General features: G+C 40.3%; 1 protein-coding gene across 1 annotated transcript in view; it reads left to right on the plus strand.

Moving 5' to 3' along the window:
* The first annotated feature begins 4,042 nt into the window (after window positions 1-4,042).
* Window positions 4,043-20,702, plus strand: part of gli2a (GLI family zinc finger 2a) — an 87,436-nt gene continuing 70,776 nt past the window's right edge. The window contains exon 1 of the mRNA XM_086124087.1: window positions 4,043-4,501. The gene's annotated coding sequence lies outside the window, so the exon portion shown is untranslated. The remainder of the gene's footprint in view (window positions 4,502-20,702) is intronic.

Consider the following 20,702-nt stretch of genomic DNA (forward strand, 5'->3'; position numbering starts at 1 on the left):
AGCAGAGGAAGAATACAAAAATTAAGGTCATTTTGCACAGAGTAGCTCGCAAACCATTAAAAACCTGCACAATTGATTGGGGAGCACATGAAAACTCCACACAGGAAGGCCAGAGCCCCGATTTTATACCACAATCTCAGCTGACCAGTCAGACACCTGCAGCCCACTTTTACCACATATGAAAATGTTTATTTTTTCCTGCAAATGCCGCGTTTATTTTGTTACAAGCAAAACACACTCACACACAGCCAATAAACATGAATGTATTTTTTTTAATAAATAAATATGGAACATTTGATTACTCAGAAAAATTAGGATTAAAAAGAAATAAATAATAATTCTCCAAAGTGAACTCCATTTTATTGAAAGAGCGCTATATATGTTTTCAGGAAGCTTAAATGTTTGAACTGTTTTTTCGTGGAAAACATTTTTTGTTTTTTCAAGATTCTACATTCCCCCATGCATTTACAATGGGCGACAATTATACACACACGTTGTCGCTATTCATGGGCGTATTCCTCGCAAAAGGGGGAGCTCTACTGACTGCTCATATATTTACATTGTAATTTTTAAACAAAACATGTTTTTTTTCACTTATTGAAAAACAAAACCAGTTTGTGACATGTAAAAACTCCTGCAGCACTCTTCTGTCTTGAGAACGTTATTGTATGCTGGCCACCTGCTGTTCCATCAGCAGCCTGCTGGTGATCTTAATGTGTGGATGGATTCCTCAGCGGAGGGAGAGAAGAGCTGTAAAAGAGTGTCAAAAGATTTTATTCCCTCTTGTTTTACCATCTACGTGTTGTATCAAGTACTGGAGACTGACCAGGATGAGGGCGCCGGGATGCTGAAATTGTAATCTCGCAATCAAAGTGTGCATGATGTCACTCGCATTGGCTTCTGCATATGGTTGAAAGTAGACCAACAACTGCTGTTTTCTAACAGCCATGAGTTTGTTCTTTGGTGTGTAACCTCACATTCCCCGTAATGATTGATGGAAAAAAACTGTTCAAATTTCCTTTCCCGCCGGTTCTTGTCCCTCTCCATATGTTCTCCAGCATGCGAATGGGCAAGGGAGCGCCAGCCGGCTCCGTGGTGCTGGCAAAAGTGTCCGTAGTTTCTTGCGGTTATCGGTAAAGCATTGCAAAAATAAAAATAAAATAAAAATTGACAGCAGTGATACTCCCCGACAAGAATTAGTGCTGAATGATTTAGAAAAAATAATGGAATTGCAATTTCTATTTTTACAATATGCACATGTTTTCAATGTCCTCTTCTCATGATTTATTTTTTTAAATAAGCACAAACAACACATGAATTTGTATTCCGACACACACACACACACATATATATATGGGTGGCCCATGTACAATACACATTTCATTCGTAAGAATGCGATTTTAAATGTTATCTTATATGGTACAGCTCTTAGTGTTCCTCAAAGATTCATCTCCATGACAGACCCATCAACAATGAAATGAAAGCAAAGATTATCAGGACAATTTTTCCTGCATAATGTAAACCAAATCTTTCTGTTTGTTTATTTATTGAACATATAAAACACAATACAACAACAAATTGACGAAAGTGAAAGCAAGCAAAAATTGTAAAAAGGAAAAGAAAAAACAGTCATCATCACAATTCTATGATCAAAGGAGTAGGAAGAAGTAAGAAACTTATCTTGTCCTACCCCTTGTTATGTAGCAACATATGAGTTGTTCTTTTTTCTATACAAAAATAAAGGGGAAATCAACATATCATCAATGCTTTTTATCCTTGTGTACTGTATTTATCTCTCTATACAACTATCGGTTTGAATATACATACTCACTCTTGCATATTTTTATATCAATCTTCTCATATTGATATAAAAAAAATTTGTGGGCAATCCGGATTTTTTGTGGGCAAACCGGCTTTCTCCAACATAAAAAAATCATATATATTGAATCTAAATGGTCTTTTCATGTGAATGTGAATCCTGTTGTTCTATTATGTGCTCTACAATTAGCTGGCGACCAGTCCAGGGTGGACTCCTCCTCTCTTCCGAATTCAGCCGGGACAGGCTCCTGTTCACCCGTAACCCAAATGGATGCAATGAGTTTCCTCATTCATGCATGTGAGATGGGCAAAATACAACACCAACCACCCACTCGCCCTCATTAGGGTGGACACTTGCGGATGAGTTGAAGCCTCTGGACTTTTGTCACCAGTTATTGTTTGGGCAAAAATATCTTTCCATCCATTTTATCATCACAAGGGTCGCAGGGCGGGCTAGATCCTATCTTGGCTGTCTTCGGGCAGTAGGCGGGGGCCACCCTGAAGCGGTTGCCAGCCAATCACAGGGCACACATAGACGAACAACCATCCGCGCTCACACTCACACCTAGGGACAATTCAGAGTGTTCCTTTAACCTGCCATGCATGTTTTTGGAATGTGGGAGGAAACTGGAGTACCCGGAGAAAACCCACGCAGGCAAGGAGAGAATATGCAAACTCCACACAGGCTGGCCGGAGCCGGGATCGAACCCGCGACCTCTGCACTGTGAGGTTGATGCGCTAACCAGATGGCCGCCAGGGCAAAAATAACCATTCACATTTCATTTTGACACTACAGTTAAGCTCAGAAGCAAATTTTAAGGATCTGTGAGAAAGCCTGTGTACCGTGAGTAACCAAGCTGAAGGGAGAATGTATATACACTGAATGGCCTGAGCTAATATTCGAACCACAACCTCTCATCTCCTACTCCACTCCAATGTGTTATAATATACAACACACGTCCACCAATCCATTTTCAATACTACTTATCCTGAACAGGAGTCGCAGAGGGTGCAGGAGCCTATCCCAGGTGACTATGGGCGAAAGGCGGACTACACCCTGAACTGGTCGCCAGTCAGTCAGGGTACATTTAGAAATGAACAACCATACACACCCATATTCATACCGTCATAGAATGGGAATGACCCCAACGCTGCCCGCACACAAGTCAGGTAAGTGTACCACTACATCATCAGCGACGACAACACACATCTTATAAATAATTGTACGACACAAATCTGAACAGAAATTGGATTGGATACAACTTTATTGTCAAATGTGCTGTATGTTACACATACAGCACAGATGAAATTTCTTCCCTCTCAAGCATCATTTATGGTATTTGATCTTGACACCAAAAGTTACAACAACAACAAAAGCCACAGTTTCAATTAATCACACTTAAGTGTAATTGACGGGCTGTTGTGATCAAAAGCAATACTTTCAGGAAACATCTTTCCATTCATCCCTTTTCCAACCCTGAGAAATGATAAAGTCACGACATAAGATAACTGCCAAGGTACATTTGCGACTGACAGAAGTTCATCCATCCATGCATTTTCTGATCCGCTTATTCTCACAAGGGTCGTCGGGTGTGCTGGAGCCAATCCTAAGGCAGGGCACACAGAGACAAAAAAAACCACCCGCGGTCACACTCACACCTAGGGACAATTTAGAATGTTCACTCAGCCTGCCATGGATGTTTTTGGAATGTGGGAGGAAACCGGAGTACCCGGAAAAAACCCACGCAGGCATGGGGAGAACATGCAAAGTCCATACACGGAGGCTGGAGCTGGGATCTAACCTGATACCTCTGCACTGTGAGGTCGACGCGCTAATCACTCGCCCCTGACAGAAATTAAACAAGCCAATTTAGATTGTTCACGCAATGTTATGCTATTACAGTGTACAGACAACTTACTTTCTTTTAAAATCCTATACTGAATAGCAACGCCCATTTTAGTGTCAGTGATAATTGGATTAGAATTAATTTACAACGTGCATGTCGTGCACAAATCTTAGTCGTTCTGGAGTAACGCGGGCTTTTACTTAAAAAAAAATGGAATAACTGTAACTTTATCTAACTCGCCCCTTGACAAGTCTGCAACTGCTGGATTGAGTTAGCCCGGCCCATCTGGTGCAGCAAATGTCTCCCAACTCACCAGGGAGCACGGGGAGGGAGAGAAGAAGAAGAGGAGGAGGAGGAGGAGAAGGAGGAAGCGGGAGTGGAGGGAGAGAAGGGGGTCGGATTGAAAACAGATCAGCAGCCCTGATGATCTCAGCACCACCGCGTGCGAGTCCTCACAGCAACTGTCCGCCAAACCGTTTCTAAGTTCATTTTGCTCCTGCTAACTTTGACCAAAACTCTCGTGGCTGTTGGTGAAAGGAGCAGAAAGCGAGCCGCACAGAGCGCACCTTTTGGTGTTGGGGAGAGGATGGGTTGCAAAAAAAAGTTGGACGCGACTTCTTCTGTTCCGCTTTGAGCGAAAGCTGCACATTTTGCGTTGTTTTAAAAACTTTTCCGAAACTTCGTACGTGGAGTTTGGCGTCACACGCCAAGACGCCAGTTAGCGCCGTGTTCTTCCAGTTGGATTCTCGGAGGAATCGGACAGTCAAAAGTTAACGTCAGACAAAAAAGAAGAGTGATAAGCAACAGCTTCGAAGTGAAAAGATACGACGGTGGAGGTAAGGAAAAGTTTGTAGTGATGCTGACAACTGCATATCTTGAACAAGTCACTTTGACTTTGCTTTCTTTTCTCACGAATACGTCTTTTGTGCATTCTACTCACATTTCAAATCGTCAGAAAGTATCCTGCTGTTTGGTGCCATTCCTCTTGGTTTTTTTTTTTTTTTTTGCATAGCGTGTCAACGGCAGATGAGGAAAGCAACTTCACAATCTTTTTTTTTTTGTGCACTTTGAACTTATCTGACATCGGAATCCCAACAATTTTCTCCTGCAACTTGATCCATATGGGAAGAGATGTGATCACAAAGCTCGGCGCCAATGTCCCTCATGTAAATTATATTTCAAATCTAAACTATTTTACCTTACTTGTTTCCACTGAACTGTGTTACTCAACTGCATGTTTTCATCAACTAAATTATAAGTGTTCATTTTTTTTTCCAAGTTGTGCTATCTGCGTGAAAAAAAAGAATAGGAGGTAATAACACTATCACAGTTCGAACTCTCTTAATGCTACGAAGCCAAAAATAAATAAACATCAGAGTGTGGGGAACTCAGCAGCAACAACAACACATACTGCATCACAGAGGCGCAGGATATGTGTACTTATTGTTGAAAGATTCAAAGTTTACTGTTTGCTCTTCAGCCTGAGCAGTCAACAAACACTTGACGTCTTTGTGGGCCCCTTGAGCAGCTATATTTGCTGTTGGCTTTACTACTATCTCTTAGACACTGCTAATGATCTTCAAACTCATCTTTGGGCTTATGAATTTCACTTTTTTATCTGGATGCAAATGTCAAGTTATTTAACATGCAAAATGTATCTTTAGGCACTCAACATATGGGGCAGATCTTTCATCAGGCTGCTCACACGTCAAAGAAGTCAGATGAATCTCAGGTCTACAACGTTTTGAAAATACTTTTTAGTTTTCCCTAAGACATTTCTCATAAAGTAAAAAAAAAAAAGTTTCCAGGAAAAAAAAATCTTGTTTTTCCATGGAAAAAAAAATCTTGTTTTTAAACTGTTTTGCCAACTCAGCTGCAGACTTAGCTTCAAAACAATGGACATTGACCTCAATAAAATGAGGTTTGGCACATTTCCACTTAAAACAAGATATAATTATTACAAAAAATCTAAAGAGTGAAATGTAAATAGAATTTAAAAAGGCAGCCTAACAGCTAACGTTTTTTTTAAATCAAGCGAATGCGTGTTTTCCACTTCACATGATGACATACCGACTCAGAACCGAGGTGATTTGCATGAGTGAAAAAAAGAGTTTTAGTGCATTTGCCCATTGTGAGGAATGAAGAGTTCCAACAGTTAAGGCCTACGGTGAATGAAAGGAGGCAAGAATGGCTGAGCCTATTCAGCTCATTCAGCCTCAGTTTGGGGGCTCTGCTCTGCAGCGTTCACAGACCTATAGTGGTCATGTCACTTTCATCTTTGCAGGCCAGCCTCTCTGTGTGTGTGAGAGAGAGAGCGTGTGTGTGTGTGTGTGCCTACCCGCGTGCGGAATGGGGGTTTGTACTGTATGCTGCCATAGCCCCTATTTTCACACATCACTGATCTACACATACCCTGCTTTATTGATGAGCTTCCTTTTTGTCTATTTTTTGGGATGAAAATCTGGTGGGGTGATTGTGTTGTATATGAGCATATGTATGTGTGTGTGTTGGAGGGGAAGAGCCCAAGAACAAGGCAAGTGAGAGGAGGCGGAACAGCTTTTTTGAAAGCAAATACCGATGAAGTCTAGCGTACAGGGACAGAGAGGAGGGTTTGAGAAGCGGGTGAACACGATGTGACTCTAAGGTGGGGGAGGAGCACACTCTTCTACTATAACCACCCACTCCTGCTGAGTGACCTCAAAAGGAGAAGGGCGTTCAAACCCGACTCATGCCTATCCACTACTTCATTGAGTGAAGTCGCCATGCTTGACCAAATCAGCCATTCAGCGGCCATCGTAAGAAACTGCAGTTTGTGTGTGGTGGTTGAGGCCTCTGTGGTTTGGTGGAAAATTATTTGCAGTGGCATTTCACGCAGAGAGATGAAGACCATTTGCCCTTTTTTCCCCTCTAACGTCAGTTTTATGGAGAGTCATTCAGCTCCAAATTAAAGTTGTAGGTAGTAGTTGTAGAATGGAAAGCTTTGGTGGAGGAAGGTTTCTCTGGTTTGCTCCATTTATTTCAATTACAAAGGAAAGTTTTGAACATTAGTTATTGCCTTGTGCCATATTGAAAAGTAAATGCAGCTGAGTGAATTCCATATTTCAAGTACAAGTTAATGAGGAGGTGCTTCAAAGTGAAAATCTAATATTTGGACGTGCGTGAGATACCACTACACATTTTCAAACCATGATTACCAATCTGAAACGTTCTTTGCAAATCTTATATCATTCACATGAAAAAAACCTGCCGTAAAATTAGTAAACATTTTATGAGTTTGAAATACAAAGTAGACAAGGCAGCGTGCCGCATGTATGCATGTGCAGGAGTAAATAAATGAGTGTGGAAAGAAGAATGCAGGACAGTCTTAAGTCTGGACTTAAGATAGAGGGAAGAGTGGAACAGTGAGCAGGAGATGGTGGCTTATATTCATCTGTAGAGCACTTCACTGAATTCTGTCCCTTTTACTTTTGGCATGTGGACAGCAGCAGACAACCCTTGCTTGTTTTAACGCCCGTTGTTTCACTCTCCTCAAGAAGTGGTTCTTATTCTTCTTCAAGTGTGAAGTTAAATAGACACCCATCATATCCTGCATGGGGAGAATGAGGTAGAGGGAGTGAGGTTGAGCACATTTAACCCTCTCCTACTTCCACCTCATTACCCTAGAGCAGCGATGAGAGAGCACTCCAGCCCCAGTGGAGAAACTGAGATCACACAGCATTGTACCACTTTCGAGTAAAACAGCAATCATGGAAAAAAAAAAAGTGGGGTTCTGCGCAACCTACATCCCAAGTACTTTGTCTATTTCATTTAAAACTACCACAAAGTGTATTCAGGAAAACTCAATTTTCAACTCAAAATACTAACAATTACTATAAGGCGCAACTAAAAGCTTTCAAGTTTCCTATAATCCGATGCACCTTGTGCAGGGCTCCCACGGGTCCTTAAAGTTCATAAAAATCCATAAAAAGATGTAAAACTATGTTCTTAATTGTCCTTAATTTTCATGGAAAGCTTCTAAAATCAATAAAAAGCCTTAAAAAATATTTGTATTTGAAAATAAATTGAAGTTGTGCCCTTCCTTTGGCAGCAATGATTTGAAACCGGCTCAGTTATATGTGGCTTTCTGTTCAGCCCGCATATTGCTGAGCGGGCATTAAATCCACTGTGATTCCCCTGCTGAATGGAGAAAAAAGTCCTTAAAAACGGCCAAATTACTCCTCAAAAGTCCTTAAAAGGTCCATAAATAAAAAGCAAGTGGAAGAGTGGGAACCCTGTTATGTTCCCCATTGAGTTTTTTCCCTGTTAGTGTTCCTTTGCCATCTAGTGGTGATTATTAGCAGGAACCAATTGTAACCTTAAAGGGTTCTGCCCGCCACTAATTGACATTTGCATTCACCAACACACAACTACAGACAACTACTTTGTGAGCTCTGCTTAGCCATCATGAAATGATGATAATTCCAAAAGCACAGTTAACTACTGACTAAACGAAGGAAGAAGGAGACAAGCAAGACTTCTCAGGATATTTAGCCCCTTGTGGATGAGAGCCCATGAGGTTGGTGTGCCTTTTTGTTGAATCAGTTGTCTTCAGAATTTTTGTCTTTGTTTTGTCATGCCATTTGTACGTATATGTTTCATGTCCGTGTTTGTGAACAGTTTTGATATGCATTTACCACACATAGGTTTCCATGTTTGTGTGATGTCACACAATGTGCTGTTTTGTACGCCAACCTATTGTAGCCCCTGCTATGGATTATGGAGGCTTTAGTTAGTGAACCAAAACACAGTTTTTGTATGTCTGGGTTTGACATTGAACAGGAGCATCACAGCACACATGCTACCTCACAGTCTCTCTTCATTCAGTCACACGCAATTACCGCACATAGTGTTGTGTTTATGGACTTGGACCGAGCAGGACTCAAGGGAACAACATGACATAATTTGCTACAAGCCCTCAATGGGAACACATTAAAAAAAAAGAAGAAAAAAAGATAACCTTCATTTTGACATACTAATTTATTGTGTTTAAAAAATACATTCTGCTTGATACTTAGGGATTGTTTTTTCCGTTTCAGTCGCATACCACATTTTGATTGTGTAGATCAATTTACTACTTTAAAATTATGCAAAGTAGTGAAAGAAACACAATGTTTTGGATAAAAGTTATAAAACAACATTAAAAATTAATACAAGTTTATTTTTGTATTCTTTAACAGAGTACCTGTTCCTAAATTTACTCATCGGATTTAACTCCGGTCGACAGAAAAAAATAGCTTGTTGGCCAAGAAGAGCAAAATGTGTTTGTGTCCTTTTTTTTTTTTTTAAATAGTGTCATAGTACCGTATTAATGCCACTCTGCACAGTGTATAGTTTTTGGTTCCATTTTAAAATGCACTCAACATTTACAGCTAAAAAATTTATATCCACAGTTTCGCCTTCAGTTTAAGTTGCTGCATCATTTATAAAGAAGTCAGGAATGCTGGTGCAAGCTGCAAAATGTAATCAAAGTTGAATGTAATATCCTCTTAATTGTCTTGATTATTAATTTGTACACACCTTATAAAAATCAAGCTGTAAGCTAATGATGGTTAGATTTGAGCTTGCTGGTACGATATGCAGCAATTTTACATGATCCGATTAGGCGACTAAGCGTGATGTTGGTGATTATTCGACAAGCACAATAATCGTCAGTGGCAACCCGTGTCATCACACTAAACTCAAAGGGTCTGAACGGCAGATACTAACCAAACTTTTCACATCTTCTCTGTACTTGCATGCTGAATAAATGCAATTTCATCAGCAACATCATTCTTGTCTATTGGCTTACAAAGGAACAATGATGACTGCAACTCTAAAGTCTTTTGGGGAAAGAAACCCTGCCCAGGTCATGGGAGGTCAGGTAGCTTGTGAAAGGGGGATGGGAAGACACATTTCATTATCTCAACACAAGATTAACTCTCTGGACAATGGACAATGGAAAGTGTCAGTTTCTTATTTCCTTGTCCTCTTTCAAAATGGGTAGTAAATCCTAAGCTTTTAAATACATTTAGTAAATGGTGTTTCAATGACATTGATAGTATAATGTACAGTTTTTAGGTTCTGAGGTTGTTTTTGTTTTTTGTCCTGCGTGCTCAAAAGAAGCGTTTGCTCAATATAACTAAACAAGAAAGCTTGATGTCGTGTCGCGTGAATGTCTTTCATTTCTTAAAGTGAGTTGAATTAGGGTGAGCAGACAGTGAAAAACACTTTTCATCAACGATTGGATGTTAATTAATAGTTTTCCATCGACTAATTAAGTGAACTTGTTAGTCATTTTCTCCCGCAAAGTTGCATCCCTTTTTCAGCTTGTGTTGGTCAGACGAGTTTCTTCATCATCGTGGTTCCACTCTGCTCATGTTCGTCTTTCAGTGATAGCATAGAATGTTCATAATACACTAGCCAATAGGGATGGAATGGTGCATCTTCAGATTTTTTTTCAGGTACACCATTGTGAAATTAGAGGGCATGCACATACACATATACATCGATACAGATCTTTGAAAGACAGTTTTGAGAAATCTGCAGCCGTTGTGATGGATGGATTTAAAAGGCTTCATTTCACACCGTCCTTTTGTACATGTAGCGTTTATTTTGTGTGTGATTAGTATTTTTGATACATATTAGAAAAATCAAAAGGATTAAAGGTCACAAATATCATAACTTTCCGATCAAGGATTTCAATGACTCGCACTCTTAGTGCTTCGGATACTATGGCTCGGGGGCCACATTCGGCCCTCCCTCAAGCTCTGACTGACCCTCACAATGACTATGACGTCAAAATGAAATGTAAAATATGTTTTTGCTTTTATGTTGAAACTACCTGGCTCAAGCGAGGTAGCGAGCTACGACTTGTCTGCACTATTGCCACATTAGCGATGGTTCTGTTATATTATTTCGCAATGTTTCTGAACCCTCATAATAAGCTTTTTCAAAAAGCCAAAGGTTAAATGTTGGCTTGGCCCCAGGCAAGTGTTCCAATTTTATGTGTAGCCCCGTTGCAAAATCAATTACCCATCCATGCTTTAGACTGACACATGGTTCTCCAAGAATGGTATGCAGCCTCCAACGTTTGCTACAGGCCTAATCTGATGCAGTAGAAGAGATTGTTGCCGTTGCATCAGCGGTTGACAACGAACTGCAACCATATGGATGAGTTATGATTTATACTGAGGCCTCTCACTGAAAAAGCCGAAATGCAGCCTTTAGCGCCGGACAGATGTTTTCTCCCCTATGTATCTATATGTTGGGAGAGACTATATTCTAATTTGTACTGATGAAGTGCCAGGCCACAGACGCCTCTTGGGTAGAAGGTTGAGACATGAGATGAGAGAGCTATAGTTACGCTTGGATATACAGTAGACATGTGGTTGTCTTTAGCAACCAAGTCCTCAGACTTTCGCTTGTACTTTAAAAACATGACTGTTGCTAGAATTACCTCCACATTTCCCTGCCTCGAGGCAAATGAGATTTGCTCATGTTAGACAAGAACTTCATGGGGAAAAGTTGGCTGAATGTTACATGGAGAAATGGCTCTGCTGTTTTCACATGTAAGAATGTCAGGCGGAATTCACAAGTGACAACAGGTGATTTCCAACAACATTAAAGGAAAAACATTAACACTTAACATTTATTTTGACCGTTTTCAAACAGATCTAATAAAAGAAAACCCCCCCAAAGAAAACACAACCAAAAACAAAACTACTGACTCCTGCATGCACGCATAGGCTTTTGTTTTATTTCGGGTTTCAATGATTCAAGGAACTTTATCGTCATACCATTTCACATTTACACAAGAGCCGGCACATTATCTGAGGTCCCAGATGTAGCCCAATAAATCTCAAAAAGAGAGTCCCACTTTTAAAATACAATATAATAGGCACATAACAATAATGGCAATATGGTGATATTACTATATTAAAATTGGCATGAGATCCTCGTTGCCAACGCACAATATAAAATGCAGCACAATCTGCACAAAGTGCCAGATTGTTTTCCATTTGGTCAGTTCCAGCACCCTCGGGTGGTTACCTTTTTAATGCAGCTTAATTTGAATTTGGCATGCTTTGGCCACCAACTTTTAAGACCCACAGTAATCGCCAGATGAAAGGGAACGTAACACTCGTGGGTGCATTAGCAAGGACGTGCCTCAATATTAATCGTTATTAGTGATTGTAGGTCATTTATGTAGCCTGAAGTGAATGTTACCTGTACTATTTTAACTACCGTATTTTCCGCACTATAAGGCGCACCGAAAAGTCTTCCATTTTCGTAACTCATTCAGTACCAGCCAATTCTGGACCAAGCCTGAAAAGATATTTAAAAACGTCTTTGGGAGTGAATGAGTTAAAAGCTCCCAGCGCGCCTTAAAATCCGGTACACCTTGTGTATGGTCATTACGGTAATATGTCGACCCCCAAAATGGCTCCTTGCTGGAGACATGCTTACAAATGTATAACTTGCTGTTGGTTCAGTGAACTGTGTCGCTGCTTTATTAAATACGTTTTTGTTGCAGCTCCGAAAAAAGGAGCGATGTGGTGTTGTTTTTTAAAATGCACACTTTATTAATGGTTTTCACAGTCTCAACAAATACAGGTACGTCTTTGTCCGTCTCGTGCTTTCTCTTCTTACGTTCGACTCCGAAAAACGTAATCGTTAAGATTCCTTCAATGAAACAACGAAAATTGAAAACAATGCATCAAAACAGAAAATCAAGCGAGGAAATCACAAAATAAATTCTATAGCCCCCACAACAGAATTTATTTTGTGATTTCCTCATTTGTCAATACAGTACACAACAAAGGAATAAATAACAAACACTTCTGAGACATGATGTATTATTTTCAATTTTCATAATTTCATTGAAGTAATCGTTAATTTACGTTTTTTGGAGGCGGTCATGAACGCCTCTCGAGTTGAATGGAAGTAGCGTAGCTCCATCTAGTGGATGCATTATAGATTGCGCTTTATAATCCAGCGCTTCCAATATATGAAAAAAATAGGCCATTCATTGAAGGTGTGCCTTATAATCCAGTGCACATTTTTGTGCGGAAAAGACGTTAGATGTATAATTGTGACCTCAGATAATTAGTCATGTTTACTATATTTGTATTTTGTCTTCTAAAGACCACCCCCAACCCCTCCCAAAACATGAACCTTTCATGCCTACACACACGGTGAAGCATATGATTGGCTGCCCAGTATCAATCAAGTCACAAATTTCACAACAAATGATCGGCAGGAAGTCTACCCTTTTTTTTTTAAATCCATTCGCTGTTGTTGACAGGCAGCTACAGTATATCAACAGCATAAAACTGGGAGGGCTGGCAGTGAATGAATTAATGCCATGAGAGCTATCGGCACTCCCTTTGCAAGCTACTTGCTCACGATCTACTGAATGGATGCCCCTGGTTTACAGTGACTCTTCGACTGTGTACCTTTATCCCATACAATGATAATGAAATTAATACTTTCTCGTGTGATCCATATATTTTTAAATTACGTTCTCTGCATTTGTGTTGGGAATTAGGAGTTTGGTGTAACTGAAGCCAGCTCAGCATGATCCTTGTCTAAATGAGTTACAATGACTGCTGTAGATCTCACCTGGTCATCTCACAGTTGTTGTTGTCACAGATGAACACAAATACACTTAAGTACTTGAAGGTGTCTCTGTCAGAAAACGCCTTAGGTCTGACGTGGAAGTCGAAACAGCTGGTCCACGCTCTCACAAGAATTCCTAATAGAGTGGTAAATCCACTGCAATAACAAAGGGATGTACGAGAGTGATACATGAGAGAAAAAATCTGGTGTCCTGCAATCTGAAAATGGAGTTTTCTGACATCTGTAAAATATTTGAACGCAAAGACAATTTTGCATGAGTGTTTAACAGCTGTGAGGGTTCGAGCTTGAGTGTGAACAACACATTTAGTTTGAATGACCAGGGCCAAATGTTTCAGCGAGTTGGAGTCAGCAGTGTGCAATGTGGCACCAATGACAGAGGTAACTTTTTCTCACACACAATCAATTGGGTTACTTAAGTGTTAAGTCAGCTGTTACACTCTAACACATGTTGACTGTTAAACCTGATGGAACTTTGGCAACAAAGTTTATCGTCAATAACAATGTTTTTCAAAGCCTCAGGCTTGACAATTCAAGTGATTGATGAAAAAAAATTCAATTGCAACATTGGCTCACTACCAAGATGACAGTGAGTGATTTACATGGCATCTTAATCTTATCAGATGTTTTATTCACCCAAAGTTGATATAAGTTAGAGTCGTTCACCCATCTGGCTTCGTTTTACCAATTCGCAATGGACAATTATCTTTTAAAATTTTTGTGTGCAATTTTGGGAAGGCCATTTTCTGCTCCAGCATGGATGTGGTGCCTCAGTCCTCACAGTACGGCCCATAAATGCATGACTGTAAGAGTTTGGTGTTGAAGAACTCTGTTTGCTTTGTTGTAGTCTTCGTTATGCACTTTCTTGGAAATCCTGAGACCCAACGGTTGCTCATAAATGACTCCCAATTTCGACACAAAATCATCGTCACCAGACTGACATGCTGGTGCTCTTTTCTCAGACATGTTGTGGCTTGAATGTAGTATACTGTACATGTGTGTACTTCTCACGCAATACTGTTACTTGACATTAAATGTGCGTAGTATGAAAAAGAAATTGCATTATTATTGTGGGTGATATAATGGCACAGCTTGAGAAATAGTAGGACAAGTTTATATCCCAACTGGAATTCCTTGTATCATGGTTATCAGTATTAGAGTATAAAGATACCGCTAAAAGAAATTTAAAAAAGAAAAACTAACACAACAGAAGAATTGAAACAAATAGAGGCTTTCGAATTTATGTTTCAGTGAAATACAAGTGCAATTGTAGTAATAGGATTTGAAGATGCACTTTGTGCTGAGCCTATTTCCCAAGGCTGTAGCTCATCATTTGAGGAGGGCTTTATTCAAGATTGTAAAGGAATTTTGGTCAGTTCAAGCAGTTTATCCCGGTGTTTAGATATTCCCGCGAGAAGCTCCAGGCCGTAAATGAGAATGCAGGGAAGCTCTGTCTGCTTCTTAACAGCGGATGCCCATTTTTTCTGGTGTTCACAGCCAATTATACTGTTTAACCCTTTCATGCACTCTGTAAGACGATAACATGATAAGCTGACCACTGTAGTAACCGCTTAAAAGGTTAAATAATAGAATCTTGTTAATATCAACAGTTTGATTTGTTTTTTTAAAAGGTCTATTGGTAAATCATAAATGGTTTTCATTCTTGAGGACAACACCATGATGCTTACTGATGGCTGCTGCACTTTGGCACTTTCAAATGATGCTTTTTAGTGTCACCAGCCACAGTTATGAATCAGGGAAATTTATGAACCGATTCAGAATTATTTACTTCTGCATCATTGGGGGTCTCAGGATTGATTGCAAAATTTAAAAAAAAAACCTCAAAAATGTATCCTTATAGATTCCGTGTGGCAGAATAACATTTGCTTCACATGTGTTTTCATTTGGTTCAGGGAGACAAAGAGATCAACCACAGGATATTGCTTCGCGAGAAAAGTTAGACTCATGGGTGGGGGACTTTTTGCTGCTGTTTTGGATGATTATATACGCATACATCTATGCCATAACCTTGTATCCTTAAATATATATAGTATGGAGTGACATTTCTTGATAAGGTCATTTAATGGATCTGTCATTCAAAACAAAGCAAATCTTTATTTTTGCAAACAATTCTAATGTGAGCAATGCAAGTTCTGCAAGGATTTGACTTGGATGTCACTACACACAACTTAATGTCACAAACTGTGACATTAAGTTGTGTGAAAAATAATCCACTAAAAACATAACCGAACATGCAGTATATCAAACATGTCCTGATAACTTGATAAATTAGATGCATTGCTCCACGCAATGCATTCTGGGAATGGAAAGGAAAATTATCTTTTTTTTTTACCATATATTTACAGTTGATCCCACTGTTTGTAGTGAATTGGGACCAAATCAGCTCACGAATTGCGAAAATCCGCAAATGATTAGCTTCCACAACAGTTTTTCGGAAAATAAAAGCAATATTTTTGAAACAGTACAATTGCTACGTGTTGGCGTTTCCATTGAAGAGTGTTTGGCTTCCGAAGCGGAAAGTCTTGTAACGTGCCATCTTGCAAGATTTCGTAATTCTCGTAAAATCTCATGAAATGTTCTTGCGAGACTCGTGACAGGGTAGTGAAACCGTTTGCGCTGGGTATTTACCCTCTGCGGTGTCTCCATCCCAGGGCACGGCAGCCCTCGGTCGGATGCATTTCTCCCACACGGTGTGCTGCGACCAGCCCCGGAAATGCTTGGGTCGACGGTGGCGCCGGGAGACCTGGGGGCTTCAATCTCTGCCGTTCTCCCACGCTCTGCAACTTTCCCTGCCCAGACCGTGCCGCTTCCCCCGGGTCAGCGGGACAGTGCTCGCTGCACCTGTCACTCAGAAGGGGCCCCCCACCCTCTGGGCAGCCTCCCACCTGCACAAACTGCTCTCAAGCCATGGGTGGGGACCAGACCATGAGCAGGCGTCAGGGGTCCGCAGCGATGTTGGTGTTGTTGGATTCACCTTTGTTGAGATGGTCCAATTCGGGCTCGGCGGCATTGCCCAGAACAGCCTCTTTCCTCTGGTACCTCAGTCGAACCAGAGCTCGTCGCTCGGGCTGCTCGACAGCGTGTTGCCACTGGATGGGCTCGAGTACTGGGTCTCACCTTTTGAACATGGTGGCCAGTGAACAGTGGAAATGCCAAAAATGTGTTTCAATTACACATTTGTCATATACGATACATCCGACACATCTCAAACACCACCACAAGAGCATAAAAAAAGTTTTTGCGATATTTGAGAAGTTTTTCTAAATCTCTGTGTTTCCATTAGCATGTTGCGCATGTTGGGCACTTTGCATTTTGTGCATTGAAAACCCAACCCAATGGCAACACAGCTGATTAATCGGTATTCAGTATTCTTTCTGCCAAAACTTCATCAGCATCAGCCTAAAAAAAATCAATAACAGTCACACCCTACTCCTCACTGATACTGATACCAAGTAGTGATACCATTAGTAATTTTGATACATCAAATTTCCCGAAAAACAATGACAAGAATTACTTATATAACCCGATATAGCATTTTTCTGTAAAATTTCAAGACATTAATGGCAATTTTCTATTGTCTTTTTTTTTCATTTAATTTTTTTTGTCTAGAATACACAACCAAATTCATTTAAATAAATAAAAATAAAATAGTTTAAAAAATAACCAAAAGAAAAGAAATAATCCAGTGGCCAGAAAAAGTCCCAATCAAAAATATGGTTATCGGCGACTCTCACGGATATCCTAAAATAAGGCCATGCATCGGCCTGATACGCTACTTAGTATAGGTACTCACCCATTACCAGCAAAAAATGATTGAGAATACTTTCGTTGATGCTCAAGAGACTGTCCACAAATGCATAAAGTAAATAAGTTATTAGAACTTACCAATTAGTGATCGGCTTCAAAAGCCCTATCGTGTAAAGCCCACCGCTGATTGCACTGCATTTGCTCTAACTTCCTGCTCAGGACAATAGTCTTAATGGAGGGATGGCTGAGTGACTGTTTGAAATACTAATTCTGGCTCAAAAATATATGCTGTTAAAGTATGTTGGTAGCTGGTAGGAATACAATTTGCAATGTGGTCAACCATACAACAAATTTTTAGACTGTGGTTTTCAAATGAGTTGCCGGCTTGGAACTGCCGCGGCAGGGAAACTCTAAGCATGAACGAAAGATGGAACTATTTGGTTAGCAAGGAACGCTCACATTGAGAGAACAAATGATAGGGTAAATGAAAGGGCTTTTACAAAATTATTGCACAGTTTTAGGCAAGGCATCCATGCTGGTCAGAGTTGCTAATTTGAGGGTACAGTATGTACATAAACAGCTGTAATTTATTTGAAATATGCATGGAACACTGTGAGTTCGGATATAAAAGGGCTCAACCTATTTCAGGTTGGATTGCAGTCGTATCACAATTAATATAAACTAAAATGAGATCGAGAGTACCCAACAATGTTGCAACATATAGGGTGGATGATGCACAACAAATGTTGAGGTTTGTTGAATGACTACATCTTCATTTCCATTTTTAATTTGTTCCTTTCATTTCTTGATTGAATTTTAGATTGTTTCAATTCCTTGTCAAGGCAAAAGGGACACCAGCGTAGAATTTCGTTGCTCATGACTGTCCGTGTGGGTTGTTTTTATGAAGGATACAACATCTTGAATCATCGACATCATCTTGAATTTGGCTGCCGATTGCCAAGAACCAGGAAACAATGAGTCTGTGTTGCAGATGAATGAGGCCTCATGCGGACAAGACTAGTTTGGGACAAAAACAAAGAGAACTTGTTTTTGTTGTTGGTGTTGGGTATGGCTAGTAATGTGCTTGTGCTTATGTTTTTTTCTAAAGTTTTTTTCCAAAAAAACATTCTTGAAAGAAGTAGCATCTCTGTGCTGCTGTCGGGATGCAACAATTTTCCGATTTTAATCCCGCGACTGCAACATTCGATCGTCATCCACACAACAGTTTTAGAATATTATGGAAAAACATACGTGGATTGCATAACTGCCTATGTTAGCGATTTTGACTCTAAATATACCAAATTTAGGGCAACTGCTGACATTTTGCTTTAAATGTCATGCAATTATTTGCAGTTTTTGGGGTTAGATAGGGGAGCTTATTTGAGCGGGTCTGATCAGGTTTCCTGGTGTACAAAGTATTGAATATCGCTGGCTGGGGTCGGAACGGATCTTAAAAAATACACTTGTTTGGGCCTAACTGTCGAGCCTCGACACCTGTCCGCCCGTAAATTAAACGTGTTGGTCGAAGGAGTCCTTTTTATTTTGCGCATTTAAGCATAGCCCGGCAAACTGTTCAAGAATGTTAGTTAATAGGCTGTAAAGTTTCATGTGTGTACCACAACTGAAAGGACTAAGGTCAAAGCTGTCTAAAGCTATTATTCGGTATCAGCAACCCTCCTGTGAGCAGCTTGGCCGGCAAAAGGACGCGTCTGTCGTCCATTTCGTGGGTTGTCACATACCAACAGTTGACACTGGGTTCTTTCAGCCATGACCAAATCTTTCCTTAACCAAGAAGAAGGTTAATCAAACTTTAACCATGGATGCGGTGAATCTCATTCAAAAGTAAATTATAATGGCTGTCATGACTAATCCATTCCAAAAGGGTACCAGGCAGTTTGGAATGTTTGGCGCATCTGAAAAGGTTTGGATATGCACAGGGCTACATGACCAAGTGCAGTCAATTCTTTTCACTATCATTAAATGCTAACTATTTGCTTGTAAAAACTCAGTTAATTCCCTAAAATAAAAAAAGGAAAAAAATGATGTCTGTTTTGCAAGAGAGTACATAATCGCTCCTCATCCATCAGCTTGAGTAGAAGCCAATATGATAAAGACAGCAAAGTATGGAAAACAAAGCCATGTTTTGGCGTTTAGATGTTGTTTTGATAACCTGCATACTTGTCCCCTTCAGAAATTTGAGTGGAGAGGTCTGCAGGTGGCAGACCCTTGCTATCCATCTCCTGTGTTTGCCAAATGAGCAGAGTGTGTAGCAAGTTAGGTAGTGTGTGCAGATGCAACGTGTATGCGTGCGCCGTCAGGAAAGACAATCTACCAGCATGTGGATCACACTGACTGAAAGATAGGCAGGAAGAAAGTAAGAAGCCTGGCTATCTTCAAAACGAGAGGGCCTCTTTTGATCTGTGTTTTCATTCCTTTCAGTGTTGGTGAAAGGGGAGCTGTTGAACGGTAGTAGAGGAGAGGAACACTTGAAACTTGAACAAGGCTCGAAGAAAAACACGTGGCGTGTTTGAACACAAGTCTGCAAGTCTCAGGCAATGGTGGCAGGAGGGGAAGAGAAGACAAAGAGTGGGGAAGGAAAAATGGAGGGTGCAAACATGTTAGAAAGGCTTTATGAAGTGTCATTTACTTGACGGCGAGTCTGACCTCCTTGTATCCACACCAGTGATGGATTGATTGATAGGAAACTTGACAGTTTACCTACCACTCAGGGAGGTGACATACTAAGACCACTAGCGCTCTTGTTGTGTTTCCCTAGAAATAGTTATGAATTGCGCGGATAACTAGATTGATTCATGATTCACTCTAAAACAGCGGTCCCCAACCTTTTTTGCCCCACGGACCGGTTTAATGTCAGACAATATTTTCAGGGACCGGCCTTTAACAGGCCGGATAAATACAACAAAATAATATTATATGACCTGCATGAAAACTGTAGACTTTTCTAAACAACTCGAGGAACGTCCTATCTGGTCGCTATGGTAATGTTGAAATGTGCCTTCAAAATAAGATACACTGCAAATACAAAGTGCATGAAAAATATGACTCACCATCGCCACATATTATGCAGAGTGGGCTTGGTGCGTCAGAATGTCCCGTTGAGATATATCTGTATTTTAAGTAGGACTCCGAAACTGTCTATTAAATGTAGGCTTGTTTTTCTTGAAAGTTGAAGGCTCCTCTTCTGTCTCCTGGTTGGGCCTTTCCCCCTTCCCAAAGATGTTTGTTTTTTACTCATTTTGCTAGCTCCTGGGTTTCGTTTTAGCGGTAACCTATTACGTGACCGAGAAGTCTGGCTTGACCTGCGTCGAGTGACATACTGTAGACTGATGTATCAGAGAATCTGGTAATTTTTCAAAATAAAACATCTTTCAGATTCCGAAATAAATGAAACGGAAGTAATGTAAGTTATTTAATCTTTCTGTGCGGCCCGGTACCAAATGGCCCACGGACCGGTACCGGTCAGTGACCCGTAGGTTGGGGACCACTGCTCTAAAACATCCCATCTGAAACATAAAAGGCAAAGGCATTCCAATATGGATTGTCATAATTGATTCATTAGTTGCAATAGAGCTGAACAGATGTGTGTAATCAATC

This window comes from Hippocampus guttulatus, chromosome 11, assembly GCF_054856545.1.
Source record: "Hippocampus guttulatus isolate MCC_2025c chromosome 11, RoL_Hgut_1.0, whole genome shotgun sequence".
In the NCBI taxonomy this organism is placed as follows: domain Eukaryota; kingdom Metazoa; phylum Chordata; class Actinopteri; order Syngnathiformes; family Syngnathidae; genus Hippocampus; species Hippocampus guttulatus.